General features: G+C 39.1%; 1 pseudogene; it reads right to left on the bottom strand.

Moving 5' to 3' along the window:
* Nucleotides 1–15,218: 15,218 nt before the first annotated feature.
* On the bottom strand, nt 15,219–16,837 carry LOC120243252 (annotated as a pseudogene).
* Between the last annotated feature and the right edge of the window lie 918 nt (nt 16,838–17,755).

A 17,755-nucleotide genomic window follows, 5' to 3' on the forward strand; every position in this document is an offset into this window, starting at 1 on the left:
TCTTGGGGAATCTGCTGTGGGCTCGAAGCAGAGACTGATCCTGCTCCTTGGTAGGCATGTAGTAGGTGCTCATTAAATCTGTGTTGTTTTCTCTTGTGAGTGAATGAATAAGATGGTGGTGTGGGAGGAAAAAAAACTTATACATGTGAAACATCTTAGTAATTATGAAACAACATGATTTGTGGCCAGAAAATATATCTTTAAAATATCTGCTGAGGACAGTTAGGTGGTGGTGTGGGGTAGTCAGGAACTCTCCTTGAAGAATTTGGCAAAGGTCATCTGGGAAGAAGAGAATCCTTAAGGAGAAGAAGTGATTTGAGGAGATATGTGATAAAGGATCAAATTGAATAAAATTTAAAGGTCTTCAAAGAATTTAGAAGTTATAAGAACAACCTGGAGTCAGGGAGACTGGGTTTGAATTGCATCTTAGCCATTTACTTGATGTCTGATCATACGAAACTTATTTGCTTCTTTGGCCTCAGTTTTCTCATCTGTAAAGTGGGAATAGATCTATGTCACAGGATTGCTGTTATGATTAAGTAGAAATGATAGGTAGGTTAGCACAGTGCCTAAAATATAATAAACAATAAATAGGTATTATTTTTATTAGTTTTAGTTTGGAATGAAAGGAGATTTTTTAAAGCATGAGGATGGAAAAGGGTAGGTAGCAGGATCAATAATTTTGAGGTGTAGGGAACAGATATAGGAAAATGGGAAACCATTGATGATTTCTGATCAGAGGAAAGAAAATGATATTTACAGACGATATTACAAAAAGACAAAGGCTTACTTTAGCAAGGAAACTAGCTAGTAGGATAGAGTGGTGAAAAGGACAAAGCATGGTTAAAGGAGTGAGAAGGGGAAGGTGGATGTGGAAGATCTTATTGGGGGGGGAATTGGCAAGACTCAGTAATTGATTGCAAATGAGATGTTGATGATGGAGAATGTAAGAAAAAGGGAAGTCAAAGATAAAGAGATGTGATCATTAAGAATCAGAAGCAAGGTGGTTCCACTGATGGTGATGTATTAACTAGAGAGTTTTTATTTAGGGGCAAAATAAAGTAAATGGAAATAAAAGATGAAATATAAGATAAGGTGAAATTCTTTTCAACTAGATCTTTATGGATTTAGTTTATTTTTCAGCTGCATACAATGCGGTTCATTCTTTCTGCTCTAAACTTCTATATCTTTTGAAAAAATCAGTGTTGTAACCACCACTACAGTCTCCCCTCCCCAAATCCCCTCATCCTGTCGTTTAGCAGTCATCACCTGTGCCTAACCTAACCTCTGGCAACAACGGATTGTTTTCTTTTCATACAGTTGAGCCTTTTCAAGATGGAAACATGCAGAAGGTAGCCTTTTTAGTGTCTTTTTCATCGTGTGTGAGGCATGTGAGATCTGTCCGTGTTGTATCATCAGTCCGTTCCTTACTATTGCTAAATAGTTTATCCGTGCACCTGGTGAAGGGTTTTGGGTTAGTTTCCAGTTTTAAGGTACTCTAAGGTTGTTATAAAACATCTGCATACAGGTTTTTGTGTAGCCATCATTTTAGCTTTTCTTGGATAAATATCTAGAAGTGGAATTTCTGGGTCATATAGTAATCAAATATGTAACTTTATATGAAACCATCAAGTCAGATTGCCAAGTGGCTCTGCCATTTTGCATTTCTGCTGGCTATGTGGGAGTATTCCCATTGCTCTGCACCTTCCTCAGCGTTTGGAATTGTCAGTTTTATTTCTGTTAGTTGTTCAAATACATGTGTGGTAGTATCTACTTAATTGTGGTTTTAATTTGCATGTCTCTAATGATGAGTTATGTTGAACATCTTTTGTGTTCTTAATTATCATCCTTATATCTTCTTTGATAAATTGTTCACATCATTTCCACTTTTTTAGTGGGATGTTCTTACTGCAGGGTTTTGACAATTCTTTACATACTCTTCTAATAACCCCTTTGTCAAATGTGAATTGTAAATGTGTTCTTCCAGTGCATGGCTTGCCTTTTCATTTCTACAGCAATGTCTTTCACAGAACCAAAGTTTTAAATTTTGATGGTGACCACAAGTCTATCAGTGCTTTTCTTTTTGGGTCATGATTTTAGAGTCATACTTAAGAACTCTCATTGGTCTAACATCACTTGTATAAGAGACTATCATCTTATCCACTTTAGTTGCCTTTGCACATTTGTCAAAATCAATTGGCCATACTCATATGGATCTATTTCTAGACTCGATTCTGTTCCATTGATCTCTGTGTGTATCCTTTCATCAATACCATGCTTCCTTGAATAGTTTTAAAATAATTGATATCAGGTGGTATAAACCTGATATCAACTTTCAAAATAGGCCTGCCTATTTTAAGCTTCTTTGCATTTTGATAAAAATTTAGACTTGTTTATCTGTAAAAATTAAATATTCTGGTGGGCGTTTGAATGGGAGTGCATTGTATAGCTTTTGGAGAACTGACATCTTAACAATATTAAAAGTGTTTCAATTGAATAGTGATTCAAACACTTTCAATAGTGTTTATATATATATATATATATATAGTGTTTATCTATATAGTGTGCATTTATTTATTTATTTATTTTTAGGTAGGCTCCATGCCCAACTTGGGGCTCGAACGCATGACCCTGAAATCAATAGTTGCATGCTCTATTGACTGAGTCAGCCCCAGGTGCACCTCTTTTAGTGCTATTTTATTTTTTTAATTGTAATTTTTAAATTTTTTAATGTTTATTTATTTTTGAGAAGCAGAGAGAGACAGAGCACAAGCAAGAGAGGGGTGGAGAGAGGGAGACACAGAATCAGAAGCCGGCTCCAGGCTCTGAGCTGTCAGCACAAAGCCTGATGAATGGCTCGAACCCACAGACTGTGAGATCATGACCTGAGCTGAAGTCGGATGCTCAACTGACTGAGCCACCCAGGAACCCCTTGGTGCTATTTTAAAGAACAATATTTTATAATTTTGATTTCCAATTCATACTATATACTAGCATATAGAAATATAATCTTTTTATATTATGTAATCATACTATATTTGTTAATTCTAGAGGACTTTTTGTAGATTCTTTGGAATTTCCTACACAGATAATTATGCCATCATCAAATGATATGGTTTTATTTTTTTCTTTTCATGTGTGTGCTTTTTATTTCTTTTTAATTCCTTTTTGCACTAAATAGCACTTTCAATACATATTGAGTAGGAGTGATATCTTTGGGACATCTTTGCCTTGTCACAATCTCAGAGGGAAAGCATGTAAGTTTTCACCATTAGATATAATGTTAGATGTAGATTTATGTAGATACTCTTGATCAGGATAAGGAAGTTTCCTATTATTCTGAGTTTCCTGAGAGTATTTTTTTCTTTTGTCATGAATGAATGTTGCTTTTTATCAAATGTTTTTAATGACTATATTTAGATAATCACATGGTTTTTCTTCTTTAAACTGTTAATATCCTGAATTACATTGATTTTTTTGAATGTTGAACTGGCTTGCATTCTCAGCATAAAGCCCACTCTGTTGTAAAGTATTATCTTTTTTACAAATTGGTGGATTCAACTTTGGTAACATTTTGTTCAAGATTTTTGTCTATATTCATGAGTAATATTGATCAGTAGTATTATTTTCTTGGAATATTTTTGTCTGGCTTTGGCATCAAGATAATGCTGTCCTCACAGGGTGCGTTGGTAAGCATTCCCTCCTATTCTCTGGAAAAATTGTGTAGAATTCATATTAATTCTCCTTTAAATGTTCAATAACATTTTCTAGTAAAATCATCTGGGCATGGAGTTTTCTTTATTAGAAGGCTTTTAACTACAAAATCAATTGTTTTAATCAATTTAGGACCATTCAAGTTACCTATTTCTTCTTGGTTGAGTTTTGATAGTTTGTGTCATTCAAGGGATTCATTTATTTTATCTAAGTTGTTGAATTGATGGGCAGAGTTACCAATAATCTTCTCTTATTATCCTTTCATATTATAATATTTGTGAAGATCGATCTTCTTTAATTTTTGATATTGTAATTTATGTATTGACTCTCTTTTTGGCCACTCCAAGTAGAGATTTATAAATTTTTAAAAAAATTTTTTTAATGTTTTTTATTTATTTCTAGGAGAGAGAGAGAGAGACACAGAGTGAGCAGGGGAGGGTCAGAGAGAGAGGGAGTGACAGACTCTGAAACAGGCTCCAGGCTCTGAGCTGGCAGTCAGCACAGAGCCCGACGCGGGGCTCGAACCCATGAACCGCAAGATCATGACCTAAGCGAAAGTCGGACGCTTAACCGACTAAGCCACCCAGGCGCCCCGAGATTTATAAATTTTATTGCTCTTTCCAAAGGACCACATTTTTGGTTTCCCTTATTTCTCGATATTCCTGTTTTTAGTTTTCGTTTTCTTCCCACTCTGAAATTTATTATTTCCTTCTTCTTGCTGGTTTTGGGTTTAATTTGCTTTTCTTTTAGGTTGCTAATGTGTAAATTTAGGTTTTGATGTGGGAACTTCCTCTCTTTTTCAATAGTAGCCTTTTACGCTACATGAAAATACAGTGGAAAATACTTGAGTTGTCAGTACTACCCAGTTAAACCTAAGCATATAAATATGGATTTCATTGACTCTGAATGGAGCTTCCTTCAGTCAAGTGTTTCCCATAGTTTCAATTACACAAAAGCAGCAAAGAATCATGTGAATTCCGCTGGAAAAGTAATTCAAGTGCTCCTTGAACATGAACGCAAGATTATCACTTTGGAAAGAGACAAGAGAATTGAATCCCAGACACCTCAGTTCTGTCCACTAGACACAAAAGCAGGTTCCTAAGGACATTTTCAGGATCGATTGAATCCTGAGGTTAAAAAACCCGAAAACTCCAATATATGAAACTTATAAAAAATGATACACTTCATCCAGAATGTAGAATCAACAAGAATTTAATAAAGTTAATCAAATAATTGTAGTTCAATTGCACATAAATTTGAATTGTTTTCCCATTAAAGAGTGCTTGTCTGTAAATTATTGCAGGGAAAGCCATTTTCAAGTTAATGTTTCCACCATTAGAAAATACAAAGGGCATTTTCATTAATTAGACACCGCTCTCTTTCCTCCTACCTTATCATTACCTTTGCTAGGTGGAATCAGTTTAGTACTCAAATTTATTGACATGTGTGATTCAATGACACTATTTGTTTAGAGTTCATCATATACCTGGTGGAATAAACTCATTAAGTATAAATGAATAGTTATGTAGTCATCATCTAAAATGAGCCAGTGCTGTACTCCAGAGTCATTATAATGAATGTGAACACAGCTGGAATAAAAGTCTCTGTGAAGGTTACAGGCTTTATTCTAAACTATTTAAGGCTGCAGCTTTCTTCCTATTCTTTGAAGGCTGCTTGTTCAGGAAAAAGAACTTGACCTCTCTTTAAAGAAGATTGTTGCATGCATTGACTTGCCATTTTATCAAAGCTACATACCTTCTGCTGTGGCATCCTAGAAAGCACAGGAACCTGGAAAAGCTAGGATTAGCCTGGCTGTTTTTGTTTGGCAAATTTTCCGTATTCCAGAAAGGGTCTGGAGAAGAATGACCCTTGCGGGTTCTGATGGCTACTAAGTCGTTGATATTCTCAGAGAGCAAGATTCCTGTCTTCAGGTTTCTCCCTGATTTCTCACTGTTCCCTTAAGAGTGAGGAATGGTGTGCAGTATTAAAGAGTGAATTTCCCTTTTTTGTTTTCAAGATTTATAGTCCAGATTGGAATTTGGTGCTACAGTGCTTTTCAGAAGCGGGTATGACTGAACATGTAACCAGGGGTGGAAACTAGTCTACACCAGTGACTGGAACTAGTATTCTAAAAGTCTGCCTTGGAATGATGCAAGTATAAACAGTATTCCAGAACCTTGCTTTTTAAACCAGGTCACGTCATATATTATTATGATGTGCATGCTCTATATCAATTAGGGGTTTTAAATTAGGGATTAAAATCTATAATAAAAGGAATTTCGTTTTATCTGTGCATTAAGCTAGTCCATTTTTTCCTAGAATTTGAGAGCAGAGTATCCCATTTCACAGTTAACACCAATGAGAAAATGTCAGGAGCGAAAATAAGTGTTTAACAGCTGATTCAGTATCACTTTGTTATCTATTCTGCAACTCTGTAGACACAGGTCAAGTTCTGGGTCAGAGAGTAATAAAATGTTGTGGTTTGAAGGAATTCCAGGGATGCAAGATGGCTTTTCCTCACCTACCCCTTTCCCTACCTTTCAGCCATCTGAAGAATTTGCCAGGATATTTTTTAGAATACAGTGATGATCAGTTTATGAAGTATGAAGGGAATAGGGTCAAGGTGTGAAGCTTCATTTAGGTAATGCTTTTTCTTCTTCATATTACAGAAAAATTAGTTTATCAAGCAAGTGAATGATTTGTTTTTTGAAACCTTATTATAAATATTAAATATTTATTCAAGTGGTAATACTTCATTAGGCATAAAAATTAAACATTGAACTTACAAGATATTAAATATAAATAATCACATCTATTAATGAAAAAAAATCAAGAACAGGTGCTTGGGTGGCTCAGTCAGTTAAGAGTCCAACTCTTCATTTTGGCTCAAGTCATGATCTCATGATTGGTGGGTTCGAGCCCTGTGATGGGCTCTAAGCTAACAGTGAGGGGCCTGCTTGGGACTTTTCTCTCCCTCTCTCTCTGCCCCTCCCTGGCTTGTTCTCTCTCTCTCAAAATAAATAAACTTAAAAAATCAAGGAAAGGAGAGACCGGAATATATTCTGTAACCGTTATTTTTTCTTAAATGATTATGATATAGTGTTACCTGTATTGACTCTCACTGGTGCCTTTATTTTCCATACCCCTCCTTTCTTACCCCTCCTTTCTGGCTTCCCCTTCCTCCCACTCCCTAGCGACTGGTTCTTGTTGTCAAATACAGCTGCAAATTAATGCCTCTGTCCTCTCTTGAGACTTTCCACAATGCTCTTGTCTTCCCTGCGGGGGTGAAAACTGCACCGATTATCACTCTAAATATTCATGCATTTGATAAGTCATGGTTTTAGTGAGCTGTGTATGGAGTCTATTGCCTAAAAAAATCAAACTGAAAAACAAGAGATGCTTTTCACATTAATAATCGGGTGGTAATGTGCACAGGAAAAAAAACAGTTTATTGTTCCTCATCCATTCATTCACTAATTCATTTATTTATTCAATAAATGTGTATTTTGGTGGTGCTGTGCACTTAGCAGATGCAAGTTACTGGGGATATAAAGAGAAATCAGGTTCAATGGAAGATTACAATGAGCTTTATAGTTCATTTTTCTTTGGGAAGTCAGGAAAAACTTAACAATAAACAGATCGAAAGTGGAATGAATGAATAACCTAAAGTTAGGTTAATGTGGTTCTCAAAGTGCTATGTCCACTGTGGTCAGTCTGTAACCCTTATTCAGAAGGTATGAGGGGAGGAGACCAGAGTAGGGATAAAGCCCTCAGACTCCGGAGTCTCTCCTGCATCCAAGTCCTTCTTCATTTACCGCCCACAAAATGGTAGGATTCCTGAGCGTAGGATTTTCGTCTGTTTTGTTCACTGATACAGTCTAAGTGTCTGAAACAGTAGGGACTCAAACATGGAAAGACTATTTGATGAATGAACTGAACTTGGGTTGCAACCTCACTTTTTCTCTCTTTCCTCATCTGTAAAATAAGGCTAATAGTAGCAACTACCTAGTAGAGGAGGAGCATTAAGTGAGGATGTAAAACTTAGAAGAGTGTCTGGCACAAAGGAAGGGCTCAGTAACTGAGCTATGGTGACCCTTCAACAACTGTTCATTGTGTACCTTCCAGACATCATGATGGGCAGGGAGTACTCACAGGAAGGGACACATGCACAGTCCTTGCCTTTCAGGGATAGCGAGGGGCATAGACATTAAACAGACACACATGCATCATCATAGTGACAACTTGTGATGGTTGCCAGGAAGGAAAAAAAACACAGGGTGTCACAGAAGGAAGACTTTGATGGATTATGAGTCAGGGGAGGTATCGTTGAAGAATATCTGTACCGATGGTTGAGAAGAAATCGGTCCAGACCAGGAAGGAGGAGGATTCCATGAACAAAAGGAATAGCGCTGTGTGGATGAAGGTCCCAAAGCAATAGAGAGATTGGTGCCTTCAAGAAGGGGCAGACACTGTAGCTCCAGAGTTTCTAGGAGAGGAAGACTCTTTTTTTTTTAATTAAGATCACTACTGCTTTTGTTTTGTCATTATTAGCTACCAAACTTAATCATAATTACTCTGCATGCACTCCCCCTACCCAGCTCCCAGGTTTTGACGTCTCTAAAGTTTGGCATCTTACAATTGTAATTCTAGTGTTCTTATCCCTCTTAGTTGAATATATAATTATGTAACTTATTTTAATTGAGGACAGCTTACATTTGATGAAATAGGGTGACACACTGTAACTTATAATACCAAACATTGTAAAATAGTCACAAAGGTGAAGACAAATTTTGATGTAGAGAAAGTAAATATTTAACTATGCTAACTTAAAATGTACTAGTGGCAAAAACATCTTAGCTCTCCTAATATATTTGGAGAGAACAAGATGGTTGTGTTTAATTGTTTGAAAATTTTTTGATTTATAGCTTATGATCATTTAAAATTTAAGCTCAGTTTATTTAAATACTTGGTATTATGTCATATTCGAGAAAGACCTCTCACAAGGATCTGTACTTTTTTCCTAAATTTTTAAAAAATGTTTATTAAAAGATTTTTAATGTTTGTTTATTTTTGAAAGAGACAGGGCACAAGCAGGAGAAGAGCAGAGAAAGGAGACACAGAATGCAAAGCAGGCTTCAGGCTCCAAGCTGGCAGCATAGAGCCCGAAGTGGGGCTTGAACCCATGAACTATGAGATCATGACCTGAGCTGAAGTCATATGCTTAACTGACTGAGCCACCCAGGTGCCCCAATGTTTATTTTTTGAGAGAGGGGGAGACAGAGCATGAGGGGGGAGGGCAGAGAGAGAGGGAGACACAGAATCTGAAGCAGGCTCCAGGTTCTGAGCTGTCAGCACAGAGACCAACATGGGGCTCAAACTCGCAGACAGAACACAGCGCTGGAACTTACGGACCGTGAGATCATGACTTGAGCCGAAGTCGGATGCTTAACTGACTGAATCATCCAGGTGTCCCTGGATCTGTCCTTCTTTTTTTTTTTTTTTTTTTTTTTAAATTTTTTTAAATGTTTTATTTATTTCTAGGAGAGAGNGTCACAGACTGAAACAGGCTCCAGGCTCTGAGCTGGCAGTCAGCACAGAGCCCGACGCGGGGCTCGAACCCACGAACCGCGAGATCACGACCTAAGCGAAAGTCGGACGCTTAACCGACTAAGCCACCCAGGCGCCCCCCTGGATCTGTCCTTCTAAACTGAAGAAGTTCAAGATATGCTGCACTTTCTTTCTTCTTTTTAACATTTATTTTTGAGAGACCGAGAGTGCAAGCGCACGTGCGCACGCGCGAGAAGACATAGAATCCAAAACAGGCTCCAGGCTCTGAACTGTCAGCACAGAGCCCGATGTGGGGCTTGAACCCACAAACGGAGATCATGACCTCAGCCAAAGTGGGATGCTCATCTGACTGAACCCCCAGGTGCCCCCACCCGGCACTTTGTAAACTGCAGTCCTCATTATTCAATCCAAGACAACAGTGAGGCTGACATTTTTGCTAAAAGACAACTTAGAAATTTTCATCTTCCCTTATGTCAATCAGTTGTTTTTGCAAACTAAACAGAAGATGTTGAATTTTTACATTGCTTTTAAATCAATGTAACTCTATTTAAAAGGTTTTTTTTGTGTGTGCATGTGTGAGACATTTGTTTCCAAGAGTTTTAAATATGCAGATACGCAAGTTTTTAGAGAAGACATACATTATTATTGTCGATAAAAACTCCATCTATGGGGATATTTCCAGACATCCATTTTCAATGTGCCCACTTCATAACACAACTCTCTTTTGAAAAAGCAGCTATATTTTTCATTTGTTGGCTGCCTTCTTGACAGATTCAGTGAGATTGTTGTTGTTTGCCCCTTGTAATGTGGCTATGAGTTCTTATCAGATGCTAAGAGAAGGATTAGCTCTGCCATCTTCTTGTCCACTTGAGCTGCATCTTAAATCCTCTCTCTGGTGTGCATGTGTGCCTGTATCTGTGTACACGTGTGTGGTGTGTACACGCGTATGCGCTCTGTGTACCAGCATACGTTCTTGCTCAGGAATCACTTAAAACCACTCATCCACTTTGGGAAGTTTATTTTAATTAAAATAACATAATTGATGCAGGTGTTTTCTTAAGCAAGGCCATCCTATATTTCAATACCCAGTGTATGAACATGGTCACTTGCATTGTGGTTTTCCCTGCTACATATCAGAGTTGTAACTTGACTGTGGACTAGGTGAGAGAGCAGCTGTCTATTCGAATATTAAATATTAGTAAAATCCCTTTATTTCTAGATAAAAATTAAATATAAATGAGTTCTAAGGCTTTCTTTCTGCATCTTGGTGGATTGATTGCTCAGTGTATCCCTTGAGGTCAAGACACTCTATTTTGGAAACCTTGGCTTAGGCGATAAATTCTTTAGCTTTGAATTTATGGCCTTCCTCAAAGTGCTTCCCACCATGTCTCTGTTTATTCCTCATTTCTCTCTTTCATGAACCTTCAGAATTCTTTGATTCATCTCCTTACTCTATAGGGTACAGTGCAAAAACAGTGCTGGGCTTCTCCAGTTTAATGTGTGTACAAATCACCTGAAGATCTGATGACCGTGCAGATTTGGAATCGGTAGGTGTGGAGGTGGGGCCGGAGATTGTGAACCTTGAAATAGCTCCTAGGTGCTGCCGTTTTTGGTCCATGGATGACTTTGAGTAAAAAGTAAATAGAGGAGAAAACACTGTCAGAATTGTACTAATTCCCTCATTTGGGAAAGCCCCACCTTGAGCTTCAGGTTTTTCATGCCTGTTCTACAGAGTTCATTCATTCAGTCATTCCTTCATTCAACAACTATTTATTGAGCACCTAGTATACCAGTTATCATGGCAGTTGCTGACAAGTATGGGGTTTCAGGTATTAGGGAGCTCAGCCCAGTGGACAGATGGGTGAATTAAGTGAACACATAAATAGCGTACAGATCAATATACTTGCATGCATACATTTAACAGCATGGATGCACACATATATGTGTGCACACACATGTGCATGTGCAGACAGACACACACACACACACACACACACACATACTCTCCCACATGAGGCCTGTAGTTCGCACTGTCCCTTCAGGCTGTAACACCCCACACTAATCTCTGTGCATGTGTAATCTTACTCCACTTTTCTGCACCCAGCCCTTCCCTTTCCCTCTACACTAAGCAAATGCTCTTTCTTCCTAGCTTTTATACCTGTTAGGATATGTATCATTCATCTGGCACATAGAAAATGCTAAAAAGGCTGTTATTTCTTTTCTCAGTAGTAATGTCTGATTTCTAATTTCTTTGAGGAGAGGGATCATATCTCATACTTCTGAAATATAGTTCATTAACTTTAAAAGAACCTCAGTCAATATTTATTGACAGTGGCCATATTTAATGTTACATAATGTGATATATAACACTAACTCTTAGATAGTGTGTGATTTCTTTTATTATTCTTTATTATTTCTTATCTATTAGTTTTCAGTTAAGTGGTATGGTATTTTTGCCCGCAAGTTATAGTATGTATATGATGAGTTGAATTCACAGAAACAAAGAGTAGAATGGTGGTTGCTAGGGGCTGGTTGAGGGGCGAGAGGTTGGCAAAAGGGCATAAACTTTCAGGTGTAAGATGAATAAAGGCTGAGTATCTAATGTGTAACATGGTGACTATAGTTGATAATACTGTATTGTATGATTGAAATCTGGCACAAGAGTAGAACTTAAGTGTTCTCACTGAGGGGAAAAAAAGTATGTATGTGCAGTGACGATATAGGTGTTAGTTATTCGATTTTGGAATCCTCTCATAATGTATATATACATCAAATCATCATGTTATACACTTTTGATACATTACAACTTTGTCAATTATGCCTCAATAAAATTGAAAAGAAAGCTGAAAAAAAAACTATAGGTTACAAACAAGAAATATCCTAGACACTGTAAGAAAGAGACTTTAAAATATTTTGTTATTTAATCAATTCATTGTTCTATCATTGTTCCTTGATGAAAAAGACCATATTTTATATTCTGAATATTTCAGTGTTCATCTTTCTCTGCCATGTTGTAATCACTCAAATCAATCGTTAAAAAATAAATATTAGAGACAAACTGTTTAAAATACACCAAAATATTTGCCCCAAGGGTCAGTTTTACAGCTGAAGACACAATTACCCTGAATATTTACATTCTGAATAATACAGTATTGAAATTTAAAAGCAAAAGCTACTGTAATTATAAGAAAAAGAATGCAGAAATATGATAGCATTAGAAGATCTCACACAATATTTGAGTTATTTTCACATAAAATGCTCAGAAAATAACTAGGGAGAGATCATCTGAATAATAGCCAAACCTGTTTAAATTGATACTCCTCAAACTTTATACTTTACAAACAGCAAATGTATTTTACTTCAAGTATCTTCTTGGCCAAATATTCATGCTGAAGTGTATTGACAATAAGTACTGGAAGCATAAAAAAACAGAAAAACATGAGAAAACGTTGTCCTAATAAATTCTTAAAGGAGGAACTCAAAACTGCTTAAAATACAGAATATCTAGGAAAATAATTGAGACACAACCAAGGAGGAAAATGCACAGTATTTAAAGAAGAAAAATTACAAATTACTATTCAACTCAAATTACTAAAAGAAGAACAAATATCTATGTAGAGCAAGTAGAATAATTAATGAACATAAAAGCAGAAATGAATGAATTAATAAATAACGAACACAAGCAATGAAAAGCAAATGTAAGAGTTAGCTGTTTGAATAAAATCATTCTTGGAAGAACTGTAAAAAAGATAAAAAAGAATAAGATGAGATACTAGTGAAATCAGTCAAATGAAAAAAGAAAAATAAGCATTAGAAATTAGAAATAACTGCAGATGTCAGGATTGAATAAATTATAAAGATATGTTTTGATTTTATTTATGGTATTATATTTGCAAACAAAGATGAGATATCTAAGAAAATATAAATAACAAGATTTAATAATACCATGAAAGAGGTTATCAGAGTGATCCAGAAGGTCTTTTAAAATGTGCCAGTCCCTGGGGTGCCTGGGTGGCTTAGCTGGTTAAGCGTCCGACTTTGGCTCAGGTCACTATCTCCTGGTTCAGGGGTTCGAGCCCCACTTTGGCTCTGTGCTAACAGCCAGCTCATAGCCTGGAGCCTGTTTCAGATTCTGTCTCTCCCTCTCTCTCGCTGACCTTCCCCTGATCATGCTGTCTGTCTCTCTCTCAGAAATAAATAAAACATTAAAAATTTAAAAAAATGTGCTAATTCATATATACAGTTTCAAAGTGAAGGTTTGTTGTTTTTTTTTTTTTAACAGTCATGTTATTGGCTTACATATTGAGCTGTTTCAAATCACATTTTATTTCCTTTTGTCTCCCTATCTTGTATTTCTATATTATTTTTCCTTTTACATTTTACTTACTTTTTTTCATCATGAAAACAGTACTCTTTAATCGCCATTCCCTATATGACCCGTTCCCCCAACCCACCACCCCTCTGGTAACCATCAGTTTGTTCTCTAATTAAGAACCTGTTTCTTGGTTTGTCTTTCTCTCTCTCTTTTTTCCCTTTGCTCATTTGTTTTGTTTCGTAAATTTCACATATGAATGGTGTTTGTCTTTCTCTGACTTATTTCATTTAGCATTATACTCTCTAGCTCTCTACATTGTTGCAAATGACAAGATTTCATTCTTTTTATGGCTGAATAATCTTCCGGTGTGTGTGTGTGTGTGTGTGTGTGTGTGTGTGTGTGTGTGTGTGTACATACACACACTACCTCTTCTTTATTCATCCGTCTACTGACGGATACTTGGGCTGCTTCCATAGTTTAATTATTGTAAATAATGCTGCAATAAACATGGGGTGCATATATCCTTTTGAATTAGTGTTTTTGTATTTTGGGGGTAAATATCCAGTAGGGCAATTTACATAGGGATTTTCATACTGGTTCCCATAGTGGCTTCTCCAATTTGCATTCCCACCAACAGTAAAAAAGGGTTCCTGTTTCTCCACATCATCACCAACACTTGTTTCTTGTGTTTTTGGTTTAGGCATTCTGACAGCTGTGAGGTGATACCTATCTCATTGTAGTTTTGATTGGCATTTCCCTAATGATAAGAGATGTTGGGCATCTTTTCATGTGTCTGTTGGCCATCTGGATGTCTTTGGGGGAAATGTCTTTTCATGTTTTCTGCCCATTTTTTAATTGGATTATTTGTTTTTTGGGTATTGATTGTATCAGTTCTTTATATGTTTTGGATATTAACTAACCCTTTATCAGACATGTCATCAGCAAATATCTTCTCCCATTCGGTGGATTGCTTTTTAGTTTTGTTGTTTACTTGTCTGTGCAGAAGCTTTTTATTTTGATATAGTCCTGGTAGTTTATTTTTGCTTTTATTTCTCTTGCCTTTGGAGACATCTCTAGAAAAATGTTGCTATGGCCAATGTCGGAGACATTACTGCTTGTACTCCCTTCAAGGATTTTTATAGTTTCAGGTCTCACATTTAGGTCTTTAATCCATGTGTCTATTTTTATGCGAGTACATTTCTGTTTTAATCACTACCACTTTGTAATATAACTTGAAATCTGGAATTGTTTTTTTCAGGATCGCTTTGGTTACTTGAGGTCCCAGGTTCCATACAAATTTTAGGATTGTTTTCTCTAGTTCCGTGAAAAATGTTGCCGTAAAGTTTTTTAAACCTCAAGGAACAGATCGTTCTTCTGCTGCTGTACATCCTCCACTCTAAGAATTGAGGGTCTGCAGGCTGTATACTGGCAGGGGCCTGGGGAGGTCTGTCTGGTAGACAAAGGAACCCAGGTGGAAGGGTACTTTTTAATACAAAAAGATATTATTGTATTGTATTGGCAACCACCACCTCCTCGATTAAAAAGACACAAAAAATAGATGTCTCTGAGGTAAATGAGGACCCTGGGGCTTAAGAGTGTTGAAAGAGTTGCACAGGGCGTGCTATAGGCAGAGGGGTGGCTCCTGCATCAGTTGATAGAACAGTACGTAGCCCTCACTGGATGCCACCTGGTTTTCACTGACAGATGATACATGAGAGTCATTGCAGACATGCCAGCCAGTCTGGCACCAGTGGAGGGCTGCATAGCGCCCATAGTGAACACTGCTCGAGTAGATGCTAGGGGCCTACAGCTGGTATACCAGGCCTCCGGCTTTGTCCTGTTGCAGCAGGAAGTCCACACCTGCTGAACTTTTCTGATGGAGACTTGGGAGGGGGATTTTGATTAAGATGCAGCATGAGGATTCAGGGGCATCTTTGTATCATCAACTTTTTGGTACTTCGTGTTTTCTACCAACATCTGTCACACACTGGAGCACTCTCCGACTCCAGCTCTTCCTCCTTGGTGGAAAGGCTGAAACAACCCTGCAGAAACACCTTGCTACCCACAAATCCTTTCTGGGATGGGCAGGTCACAAGAATCCTCAAAGGTTTTGGAAAGATACCCACAGGCCTGGCATTTGAGACAACTTTTCACCTGGCCCATAGTCAGGTCCACAATATTGTGGTCCTCGTGACCCACATAATACTTCCACATTAAGGTGGCCCGGTCATCACCACTTACATCAGGTTCTTCTAGCAGAGCTCCTCCATGGTGGGGTTCAGAGCAAGCTATACTGTTGGCCAGGATTGCCCAGCATTCTCTTTGATTTCCAGGTAGAGCCACTCCAGAAGGAGCTTCAGGAATTCTTGGGCCTCCTGCTGGCTGTCTCCAGAGAAGGAAGGAACATATTTCAAGAAGACTGCTCTGAATGGAGTAGGATTCACAGGGCACTAATCACGTCTACTAAGGCTTCAGAGAGCTCTCGGGCTCCGCTCCCTCCAGGCACCTTTTGCTGGAAGTCCCTTCACAGACAGAAGTTTCGAAGAGGCCTAAGTGCTGCTCAAATACAGTAGCACTGCGATCAGGAGGCATGTGTTCCCCAGATTTCAGAGGCCCACATGACCAGAGCCCAGAATCAGGGTGTGATGAGCCGTTTTGTCATCAGAGTAAAAAGACTCAGAGGGCTGGGCAGATAGGACGTGGAAGGAGCCATGGGAAGTTACAGGCTCCATCCATATGCTGAGCAAGGTGGGGGAACCAGGAAAGCCCCCAAGGTGGTAGAGATATAAGTCTCAAAGTGGGAGGCTCAGGCTGGAGCCCCAAGTGGCTCAGTGCAGCCATGCACCCTCCCAAGGCAATCCTCACAAGGGCCTAAGTCCCCACTGCTCACAGACTTGGAATGAGCTAGTTTGGTTCTGGAAGTGAGAGGCAGAGCCACAGTCAGTGGGGGTGAGTCAGGCAGCAGAACTCCATGATCTTCTAGAAGGGGTCCTCTAGGTGGAGGACCTGAGGTCTGTCACTGTCCCAGCTCCAGTTTCTGGAGCTTTTCCTCAGGGGGACCTGACCAGGTAGACAGAGGTCTTAACATGGGGTCTGGCCCAGGGGGTGGGTTTTGGCTCTTCTTGCTTTGGGCCCATGGGGTAAATGGTAGCTTTGATCCCTATCTGGGCTGGACATCAACAGGTGGCTCTTGGGTCTCACCCAGGAGGTACTAGAGGCCTGGGGCCTTGTGGACACCATGGAAAACACAGGCTACCTGTCCTCTGGTGAGACAGTGGGGGACCTTGGCCTAGGCCAAGACCCAGCTCAGGGTCACCCCCTACTAAACCCGTGCAGCTCTCCCCTAAACCCCCTGTGGCTGAGCTGCAGCTTTCACCACTCCTTTTGCCACATCTGTTGCCCATATCTCTCCCACCACAGGGCTCACCACCATCTTTGTTGGTTCAGTTTGTTGGTACTTACGAGACCACTGCCAGAGAGGAAGGGTTCCAGAGACTGGGGAAAGGGACCTTTCAGAGTGTTGTTCATAATGCCATCATCAACGGTCTGAGCTGGTGACCTGTGACCTCATCAAGGATGCCCTCCTGAAGGCCAACCTCATGACAGATGACCTCCCCTGCCACTTTACTTCCATCTTTAAGGCAAGCTTCTGTACTTCTGCCATTGTCTGCCCTGTCGATGTGGTCAAGATGAGACCTGTGAACCCTGTCCTGGGCCAGTAGAGCAGTGCTGGCCACTGTGCCCTTTCCGTGATCCCTAAGGAGGGTCCCCATGCCTCTTGTTAAGGGTTCATGCCCTCCTTTCTCCAGGTTTCTGGAATGAGGTGATGTTTGTCACCTATGAGCAGCTCAAAAGGGCCCTCATGGCTGCCTGAACTTCCCAGGAGGCTCCCTTTTGAGTGTCTCCTGATGCTGACCTGACCACCTTTGACTTTGGCTTTGGCTCCAGCCAGACCCTATTTCCCTTCCCTTTCTCCTCACCCCTTCCTTCCATTTCCTTTCCCACCACCTCCCTTTCCTCTCACCCTTCTTTCCTATCTTCTCTCCCTGTTGCCTTTCAGTTCCAGTAGAGATGACATTGTGGGAGGCCTGGCACCAGTCAGGACCCTGAGCCCTCAGTCCCTTGGAAAGTTAATCCCAACTTTCTGTTCTGCCCCCA

This window comes from Hyaena hyaena, unplaced genomic scaffold, assembly GCF_003009895.1.
Source record: "Hyaena hyaena isolate Hyena2069 unplaced genomic scaffold, ASM300989v1 scaffold_334, whole genome shotgun sequence".
Taxonomy (NCBI): Eukaryota; Metazoa; Chordata; class Mammalia; order Carnivora; family Hyaenidae; genus Hyaena; species Hyaena hyaena.